The 10,106-nt window shown below is 41.3% G+C and overlaps 1 protein-coding gene across 2 annotated transcripts in view; it reads right to left on the reverse strand.

Annotated features, from left to right (window-relative positions):
* TRIM2 (tripartite motif containing 2) overlaps positions 1 to 9,636 on the reverse strand; it is a 120,345-nt gene extending 110,709 nt beyond the window's left edge. Inside the window, exon 1 of one of the 2 annotated variants that reach the window (XM_031048758.2) lies at positions 9,580 to 9,636. The gene's annotated coding sequence lies outside the window, so the exon portion shown is untranslated. The remainder of the gene's footprint in view (positions 1 to 9,579) is intronic. The other variant, XM_031048757.2, reaches the window with a different exon arrangement.
* Positions 9,637 to 10,106: the final 470 nt, after the last annotated feature.

Genomic DNA, 10,106 nt, shown 5'->3' on the forward strand with positions numbered 1-10,106 from the left:
CCTGTTATGGCTTAAGACAATATTGCTTTTGAAATAAAAAGCTATTAACATTTGCATTATGTCTTTATGCCAGGACTTCTCTACTTGTCAGTTTAATTGCTAATTACTTTACATACCAGATACCTCCTAAAGACAAGTCAATACACAGATCTTGGTTTAAAGAGCCTACATTCAGCATCATATAACAAATAAGAATTGTTAACTGGCAATAAATAAAGTAAGAGAGACTGAAACAGAGTGAGGAGGGGAACACAGTGTATAATAAAGGCCAAAAGTTATCTCGGCCTTCAGCCTGATCCATACTGCCAGAGTTATTTGCCTGTATGAATCCCACAACAGCTAAACATCATTGCTGAGCCTTCTAGAACATTTTTCCTCTTCAACTCCTGCCTCTAGAACATGTTACTAACACCAAAATGCAACCCACTGCTCTTCACACAGCAAAAAGCCTCCATTCAGTACACCATTCCCTAGGTGATTTGAAAAAAGTCGTCCTGAAAGTAGGCAGAGCTGGCCACAGCACATCAGCTGCACAAAGGTGTACAACCAGTGTGGCATTGTAAGAGATCTGAAGATAAAACATCCCTTACAAACAAGGGGGGAAAGGCTAAAGATTAAGATCCTGCCAAAAATGGATACACTTTTTTTACATTCTAAATGAATATCCTAGAGAAAAACAACAACAACAACAATAAGCCTTGAGTAAGAAGTTGCAAGCTGTGGACAAAATGAAATGCATTTGCCTACTCTTGCTTTCTCAGCAAGTCCTCTGACTTGCACTCTGTATGTTTTCACTGCTGATGTAAGAGCCCTGCCTAACTCTCTGAACCTCACCTTGCTTTGGCTTGTACTGTGTAGTATTATACTGTGCTTCATCTTCACTATTAATCTCAGTGACTTTCTCAGACAGATTTGGACCTGTTCTCTGATAATTTATGAATCTTGCAAGCTGATCTGGGTGTCAGAACATCTACTCAATTAATACATCTGCTTACCTTGGTTAAGCAGTGACCCTAAAAAGCAGCCCAGAAATGACACAATGTCTCAAGATGGGCACATATCATTAAAAACTGGGATAATGGCACAACAGCAAGAGATTTTCCCTCTACTTTCGGTCAACTTCACAAGCCTGCTTCGTTGTCTATGGAAGGAAAAGGCCTGGAAATAAATAGCTATAGGAAAACTTAGCAGAGGGAGGTACAGGAGCAGGGCACATTTCAGATGGAATAAGAAGGCAATTTAGCGAGGGAGTCTGGCCTACCTCAGTTTCTAATGACAGGAGCACCGCAGGGTAACTGGTTAAGCCAAGTGGAAAAATTTATCCTAATAGTCTGGTTTCCCACAAAGTGGATAGCCTTCCAACCCCATTATAATCCCACTTTATTTTCTTTAGTATAACATTATCTGTCAAGAATTAAAGTGAAAGTAAGGTAACGACTTTGAAGAAATTCACTAAAGTTTAAATTTAAAAAGTTGATTTTCTTCTTGCTTACAGATGGCATCTTTCTCCTTACTTAGCTGATACATATTCAGCACCATACTAATTTAAAACACTAAGACCTTATCAACTATCTCTCTATATAGTCTCCTAAAAATACAGCACTCTTCTTCCTTCTTTTTGTAATATGTTCACACAAAGTAAAACAGCCTTTTACTCTACTGTATTTATTTGAAGGCTCCATACAAATTGTTCCTTCAAGCCCTTTATTGCCTTCAGAGCAGGAAAGTCATAAACATCCCTTTGCTGTAGTGCCTGATATTTGAAAGCTCATGCTGGCTATTTGCACCTTTAGATACCAGAGTCCCTAGCAGTACTACCAAGAATCTCAAACACATATATATAAAACATCAAAGCAAGGCACATGAACACTGTAATTGCTCAACATCAAAATATTTAAATGTGAACATTCAAATAGTATAACCCAGGACTCATATTTATTGCATATGCTGATTTTATCTTCCTGTAACAGTCCAGTTATAGACTTGTATGTATTATTTCCAGCAAAAATAATAATGTAGAAAAAATAGTCTAGTCTATTGCACTGAGAATTATAGCACCCAAGAACTGCAGCTGAGTCATTTGCAGTTTACTCTTAGGTCTGAAACGAGTTTACACTGACAGGAAGAGAAATTGAGAAGGTTATCTCCTATTAACCTGTCAGTTTCTTCTTTATAAAAAAAAATAAAAAATCACTGTATCTTCAGGGTTGAACAGGCTTCACATATAAATCTTAACAGCTCTGTAAACATCTTCATGATGGTTCATCTATCACCCTGCCCTGCCTTCTGTCACTAGCAAAGTTTGGGGACAATTTGTCTCACTGGAGAGTGACTTGCTCTGGAATAAAAGTCTATGTCTTTTCTTTGTTCCATGCTTCGAAAGAGAACTAAGACATATGGCCAGGTTGTTAATCTAATCAATTGCTTTGCCAGAGACTTTCTTCTCTGTTTCTCAGTGAACGTCGTTTAATTTCACTAGCTCTCTAGAGACTTCCAGGTTTGTTGTTACTAGGTGCTTTGAGGCTGTTGCACAATGCAAGAAAGGGCAGAGATGCTGGAGTCACCTCAATATGAACTGCTTCCACAACCAGTCTAGGTCAGTAGCCAGGAACACCTCAGGAAGACTTTCCTTAGCAGCTAGCTACACATCATGTCTAAATGTGACATGCAAGGACAAACCCCACATGTTTTCAAAAGACAACTTTGAGTCTGATTGTCACCTTCATTCTGTCCATATAAATGAGAAGTTACTTCCATTAGTGTTGAAGAACAACTGAACTAGATGCTGGACTTAGTGAGATTCACACAAATCAACCATCAGTCCCTTCACAGAGGGCCCTTTTCTTCCTGATTTGTACAGGAGCTAAACAGCCAGCTCACACACCACCCTGATCTGCAACAAGGTTTTCTAGGGAAGAGGAACGGGACAAACGGAGAAACGGAATATGTGTGAAGAGCTTCCTGCCAGTCAGGAAGCAAAGATAAATTGTGTGAAAAGGACCCATGGCCAATAGGAGGTTCTCACATTATCATGTATAAGATGTTACAGCTTTGATCTATAATCCATGCGCTCTTATTCCTCATCCTCCTTTTACATCCACAAACATTTGTTAACCGTTATCTTACTTGGAGCTAGAGCTGTGAGTCTGAGCAGACCAGATCCTTGTAAAGTGTTTTGCCCTTTTGTGACAACATTAAAAAGACAGAGAGCTTTCCATGATTGCATTTTTCTGTGGGAGCAGGATCTCTCAAGCATTAAGGAGCACTTGGATATTCAAGTGCACAGTATCAGTACACACATTTTAAAACCCAAGAGACCATCTTCTCTTTAATAATTAATGTAAGTTACAGAGTTTCCCATGCTCTTTAAGGATAACTCAAAACCTCTGATCAATGCCTTTTGCTTTAGAGTTACCACAGAGGCCTCCAAAGTAAAACAAAGCACACCTGCAACAAAAGTATCACACAAAAACTAACCATTATTTCTTTAGGACTTATGGGGCAGAGTCCTGCTTAATAAGGTAAATCAAGCAAATGCTAAGAATCCATGAGTGACCCATGGCATTCTACTCTCTGCAACAAACCAGCTAAAGGTCATGCTTACAAAGATGTGTCCATTCCATCTGGGTGCACAAACAAGCACAGGAGAGAGGATGGAAGGATGCAGTCACGAGACTATCATTTTGCAAGAATCTAGGCAAAACCCAGGTAAGACAATTGAAAGTGAGGAGAGTTCTTGTCTTATAAGAGGGGCTAAATAAATTCTCGTTTCAAATAAGCTGTAAAGTTGTAACATTGAAAGGAAAGGTAGGGATATGCAATGTAAAGGGGCAACATTTACTCTCCTGGTACACAGGAGCTATTCAAAAAAAGGAAAAAGAATCAACTCAAATCTATACTTTGCTGTTCATAGCATTTGCTGACTAGCAAATAAATAATGAATGAGTGAAAACGTTTAGGGATTCGACATATACTGGCAAAGAAAAAAATCATCATCATCTGCATCCCTTGCAGCTGCTGATACTCAGCCAACACACTCCCACTCTGATGTCAGTGGTCTAAATGAGGGCCATACTCTAACTGATAGTTTAATCCCAGGAAATCTCTGCTGAACTATTTAGCTGAGGCTCTGACTTCCACAACAACTGCACACTGCTCCTCAAGCACAGTGAAGATTCCCTAGCTTCTGATTCAGGAAGGGAAGATTCTGCAACTATTAAACACTGGTGCAAAGTTCAAACTTACTTTCAAGACAGATCTGTTAACATGTGTTCACCACTACCATGAGCCCTTAGTGAACAGAAAAGAATCACCCAGCCCCTCAAGTGTTTACAGCTAGACTATGTCAGTAATAATTATTAAGTGCAGCAAAATGACATCTTGGCACTGAATATACATTCAGAACACATGAAAATACTGCAGTGGTATTTCACCTTCCCTTCTACTGGCTGGAAACTAAAGCCTGTTCAGCTTTCAGAGTCTCTTGTGAATATAATCATTTTACATATAACTGGAAAATTCGGTCATGACTCATCTGCCTGTGTTACCAACTGGATTTTTTAGTCCAATAGCCAGACATCTATTATGTGGGCTGCTAAATGATTTACATTGATTGAGAATGCACAGTATGCAGCTCTTGCAAATTTTATATGCTGGCTGTATGGGGAATGAATGCTCACTGATTATGCTCCAAATAGCAAGGAACAAAATTACCTAAGCCACTAGGTCCCAGTAAGGAAGCTAGAAATACAGCTATTACTTCAACAACCTTAAAGAAACATATACTGTTTGGATCCTAAACTATGGTAAGTAAATGGGAGATATACATTAGTGAAGAACAAGCCCATGAGTTCAGATTACCTCTTTAAATCACAGAATCATAGAATAGTTAGGGTTGGAAAGGACCTTAAAATCATCTAGTTCCAACCCCTCTGCCATGGGCAGGGAAATAACCATTGTTAACTCCTTATACTTCAGATCTTGTATTCTAGAGTAAGGCCTCACACCACACCTGGGAAAACACACAAGAATCCAACTATTTGGGGAATTCTGAGATGGGGCCACCACGATGAGGGTCAAAAAAAAAAAAAGGTAAATTTAGGGAAGAACCATAACAACACTTCTGAATCATCTTGTGGTGAAAAACTGACTTCTATTATACACACCAGAGTGAACTTTGGTATGAGGAACACAGGCGGAGGTAACTTAGTCCAAATACCTTTTCTACAAAGGGTTAACTTCACATTCAATATTGAGATCCTGTGCCTTGTCCACTCAAGGTTCAACATGGATTGAGATATCATGTTTCTGCCACTGGTTCAGTGCTCTGCCACTCTCATGGGGAAGAAATTTTCCCCCCTGCATCCCTTATTGCAACATTTCACCGTTGTCCCTTACCCTCTCATTATGCACCTCTGGGCTTCTCTGAGTGACGGAGCAGAACTATCACCATAGGCACTGCATATAGAGGAGCGACAAGAGTGGGCCCATAGAGGTACAAGACCAAAGGAACATCACCACTGCAGGGAACAACTGCAGTTCTACAGACTGAGTTTAGCCAAGAGCCTCACTTAATAGCTAATATTGCATTTCAAGGCACTGATGCACAGATAATTATCTGATGTCACCATACAACCCTGCATATGCAACGCTGCTGAGTCTGTGCTTCAGGGAAGGACTTAAAGCTAGGACTGGAATAACAGGAAAATCAGAGGAGGGTGAAGTATAAGCTTATTCTTTTAAGTTCACAAATCACCTGTCATACAAAACACTTCTTCCTTTCATGAACACCAGAGAAAATCACATGATATATCACAGAATTAAATGAAAAAGCTCAAAATTACTAATACGACTGCAATCAGGCCCCTCTGCTCTTGTTCAGTGAGCACATTATGCAGATGAATGGTTAAGTGATTTTCTACTTCAATCAATATGAAATAGCTGTCCACAGTCAGTAAGGTTTTAGTTCCTGTTCCAGAGTCTGAGGTATACCCACAAGTACATTCATCACTAAAAACCACGAGTGGGGAGGCATCCCTCACACACATCATACTGGTGCACACCTCAGGAGACTCAGTGTAGATGTAGTCTCTTCAGTTTCGCAACACAACTGATCCAATTAAAAAAAAAAAAAAACACAAACCAACAAAACACCTCCCCTCTTTTTAAACAGACTTTTGCATGTGAGAATTGTCTGTCTTCCAAAACTCTGAAGTTATTTTTACAGATATTCATGGATAAGGCTTAACTGTACTGTGGAACCCAAGATGGCTGTCTGCACCTATCCATAGGGTCTGGGAATAGGAAACAGTGCACACCACCAAAACTCAAGTTTCTCAGATAGCAAAAGGCACAGCTCCAACTGCACTGAATCAGGCAAAGCACAAAGAAATTAATTATGAAAGTCCTCTTTACAAATGTGATTTGAGGATTCAATCCATATCCTTTTCTTGCTGGAAAGAAAGATAAAGTGCTTCAGAGGATCATTCTGGAGGCCAATTTATCTGCCTATTCTCTCCTGCTCTGCATCTTTCAGACGACTTTCATACAGTGGCTAAAAGGGAGAATATGAACAGATGACTGTTTGCACTGATAACTGTGTCTGTTCCTAGTCAGATTAATTGGTTACAACCCAGTTAAAGATTACAGCCTGGTAAAATGATACAGACAGTCCTCCAGTTTGTCTTCACAATCTATGAGATTAAAATACATTCCTAAGAATGAAATCCAAGTTTCAGTACATGCTAGGGATTGTGCAAAACACACTGCTCTACAGTATTTGCTCTTCCAGACTACAGTTTTAAAGAGTATAAAATATACTGGAACATGAAGGTCAAATGGAGATTTAGAGAAACAAGACATTCATGAGGATGAACAAACCCTAGGGTATTTGACAGAACAGTATCAGTGTCATGACTACTTTTTGTTTATCCAGGCTTTTGGCATCAAGCAGCTCATGAGTCTTAAGGGCTGCAGCTGTATCTAATTTCATACCTCTTCTGATCATGCTGAGAAGAGATTTCCCTTCAAAAAACTGGGAACTCGCCAGAAGACTGGAGCATTGTACTGATAATACATAGTCTCCCCACTGAAGAGGAGAATGGGTTGACCTCAGTAATTGTAACCCTCAGTGCAAGGCAAGATACTGGCAAAAACTATGCAATGCAATCAATAAAGAATGAACAGATGGGAACATAACTAGGGCTGGTCTACCTGATTATATGGAATGGATGGTAACATAACTAGGGCTGGTCTATCTGATTATATGGAATGGATGGGAACGTAAGTAGGGCTGGTCTATCTGATTATATGGAAAATAGACACCGACTTACAAACCTGATTGCATTCTCTGAGACCATGGGATTGACTACTACTGGTAATTGTGAAAATGTGACAATTTTAGTAGAGTACTTGACACAGAGCTGCTGGGTACACTACTTTAAAAGGTAGCTATTATCCTACACCAATGAAAGCACAATAAATGGGTTAACAATTGGGTAACTGGCAAACTCACAGACACAGGGGGGAAACAGGATCAGTTGAGGAAGTTTGTAGTGGGGTTCTGCAGGCTTTTATTCTAGGTACATAGCCCATAAAGGTGGGGGTTTACCTCCCCCTTGTACAAGAGAGATGTATAACATAACATGTAGGTCGCTGTATGTGTGATACCTACACATGTATGTTTATTATACTGAGACTGACAATGGCTAAAATGACTTGATCATAGGCATATTCAGCTCAGTAACACATAGTACTCAAGCAAAAGCAATGTAATAAATGTAAGAATAGCAAGAATCATAGCATATCACAGGACAAGAGTGTATTCAAGAAAACAAGGATCTTGGAAAGAATTCAGGTTTATACAAAATTAAGAGATTACGGACACATCTGAGGAAGCAAAATGAGGGAGTACAAACTCCTGTGTTTGTACTCTGCAGGAGCTTGTTTCTCAGGTCTTTGATTAAGAACTGGGAAAGAAGCACAAAGAAGAGGTGTGAGCTCAGTAAGATGCTTTGCAGGAGAAGTCTTTAGAGCTCCAACTGTTCAGGCTACCATTAAGGAACACAAAAAAGATTACTTGGTTACAGGGTATGAACCCTTTGAAATGAGAAAATTAACATTGTAAAAGAGATGTTTCACGCAGCAAACACACACACACACAAAACCCCAGTGATTCAAGCCACGAGAATTAATTTATGAAATCAGACAAAGTTGTAATCTACAAGGTGATTAACCAGAGGATCAAAGCACCTGGGGGAAGATTTTTTTCATCTTTACTTGGTGTTTCCAAACCAAGCCTGGATGCCTTCACAGAAGCTTTAGTCTTACTGTTCAGGTCAAGGGGAAAACAAAACTGAACCTCTGCCAAAAGCACCAGATTTCAGCCTGTGGGGCTTGCACTTGGTTTACTTCAGAAGTTGCATGATCCCTCTCACAGTGCTGAGGTCCATGTCTTTTATCAGTCACCTACACTTAGCTAAGATACCTTTTTCCCCACTACCACGTCTCAGATTTCTTTACACATACCACATATATCTTTAAGCAGGATGGAGAGTAGGCATAACCATTTTTAATGTATGTAATGAAAGAAAAAGTAACATTTTCAAGCAGGTACCTAAAACCTCAGGAAAATACACGTAATCTACATGACAAAGAGTTGTAACACATCCCTAACACACACTTTTCACTGCTTTCAATCCTGACCCCATCTCTTCCTCTGCTGCTAAAAGATGCATAACGTGTACAAGGCCAATACATGCATCCCACACTCCCTCCCTCCAAATAAAATTGGTGTAACAGATGACTTTTTTCCTTTTTTAATCTGAAGATAAATCCCAGGATCACACTAAAATGAGCTTTTTATTTTTTATTTTTTTATTGTTATTAGATCATATCCTCTCTCATAACTTGGTCATTATCTCTGCCCCAGCAGGCAAGAAAGCCTTCAGAAACACACCCCGCAAATCCCGTATTGACAGACAGATTTCTTCCTGTAAAGCAGCTTAAGCCAGTTGGGAAACATACGGCCAAACCATGCCTCACGACATACTCTTTCAGCACTTTGTCGAAACACACAGCCTCCCCTAAGTCTCACCCTACAGCTGCAAGATTAAATCACTACCAAACCCCGCTCCGACACCCGCCAGAGGGAGGCCGCTCGCTTTAAACGACGGCCGGGCGCCCCTTCCAGCAGCACACCGCGTTACTGCCCTGCCCGCACCACCACGGCCCCGCAGCAAGGAAATGGCTGCCGCCGCCCTAGCTGCCGGCGCGGCCGCTGGAGGCCTCTGGCGCCACCCAGCGGGTGCCGTGTGCCGTGTGCCGTCGCTGCCAGCCCCGGTGTGAGTGCGGAACCCACAGCCGGCCACGGCCTTTCCATCCAGGGCACCAGCCCGGAGCCAGAGAGCAGGGCAGAGCCGTGGGAAGGATTAAATCCTCCACCTCCTCCCTTAGACCCTGAGAAAAAGAGGAAGCCGGCTTTCCTGTTAGCAGAGCCACTATACCCCTCCCATTCCACTCAGTTTTCTCCCTCTTCCCCACAGATAAACAGTATTTTCTTTGCAGAGATTATATCCTCACCGTTTATATGAGGCAGCATCTCCCCACACTGCAGACAAGGACCCATCTGTGGGGATTTACCACAGGAGCAAAGCCCCACTCACCGCCCTGGGCCAGCAGGAATAGAGCTCAGCTGCAGCCACCCACACCCTTTGTTAATTAAACTATTAACGAGCAGGAAGAGAAAAAGCACTCAAGCACTCTAAAGAGCACCAGAAGTGCCATCTGTCAACAGGAAGCAATATGAAATGGCCACCTCTCCTGGCTTTTTGTGACCTTTCTCATTGCTGAGGCCACAGTCATTGATCGTGGGCTCTTCACAGCACTGCCGGGGCAGCAATGAGCATGGACTTCCCCATGCCCCTCCAGAGCCCTTAGCAGCAGCAATAATAACATACATTACATTACACGGCATTACAATACATTAACTACTGCTAAGTAATGCTCTCCTCCATCATAGAATCAACTAGGTTGGAAAAGACCTTGAAGTCCAACCTTTACCCAAGGACTGCCAAGTCCACCACTAAATCGTGTCACTGAGGGCCACA

This window comes from Melopsittacus undulatus, chromosome 7 (genome assembly GCF_012275295.1).
Source record: "Melopsittacus undulatus isolate bMelUnd1 chromosome 7, bMelUnd1.mat.Z, whole genome shotgun sequence".
Taxonomy (NCBI): Eukaryota; Metazoa; Chordata; class Aves; order Psittaciformes; family Psittaculidae; genus Melopsittacus; species Melopsittacus undulatus.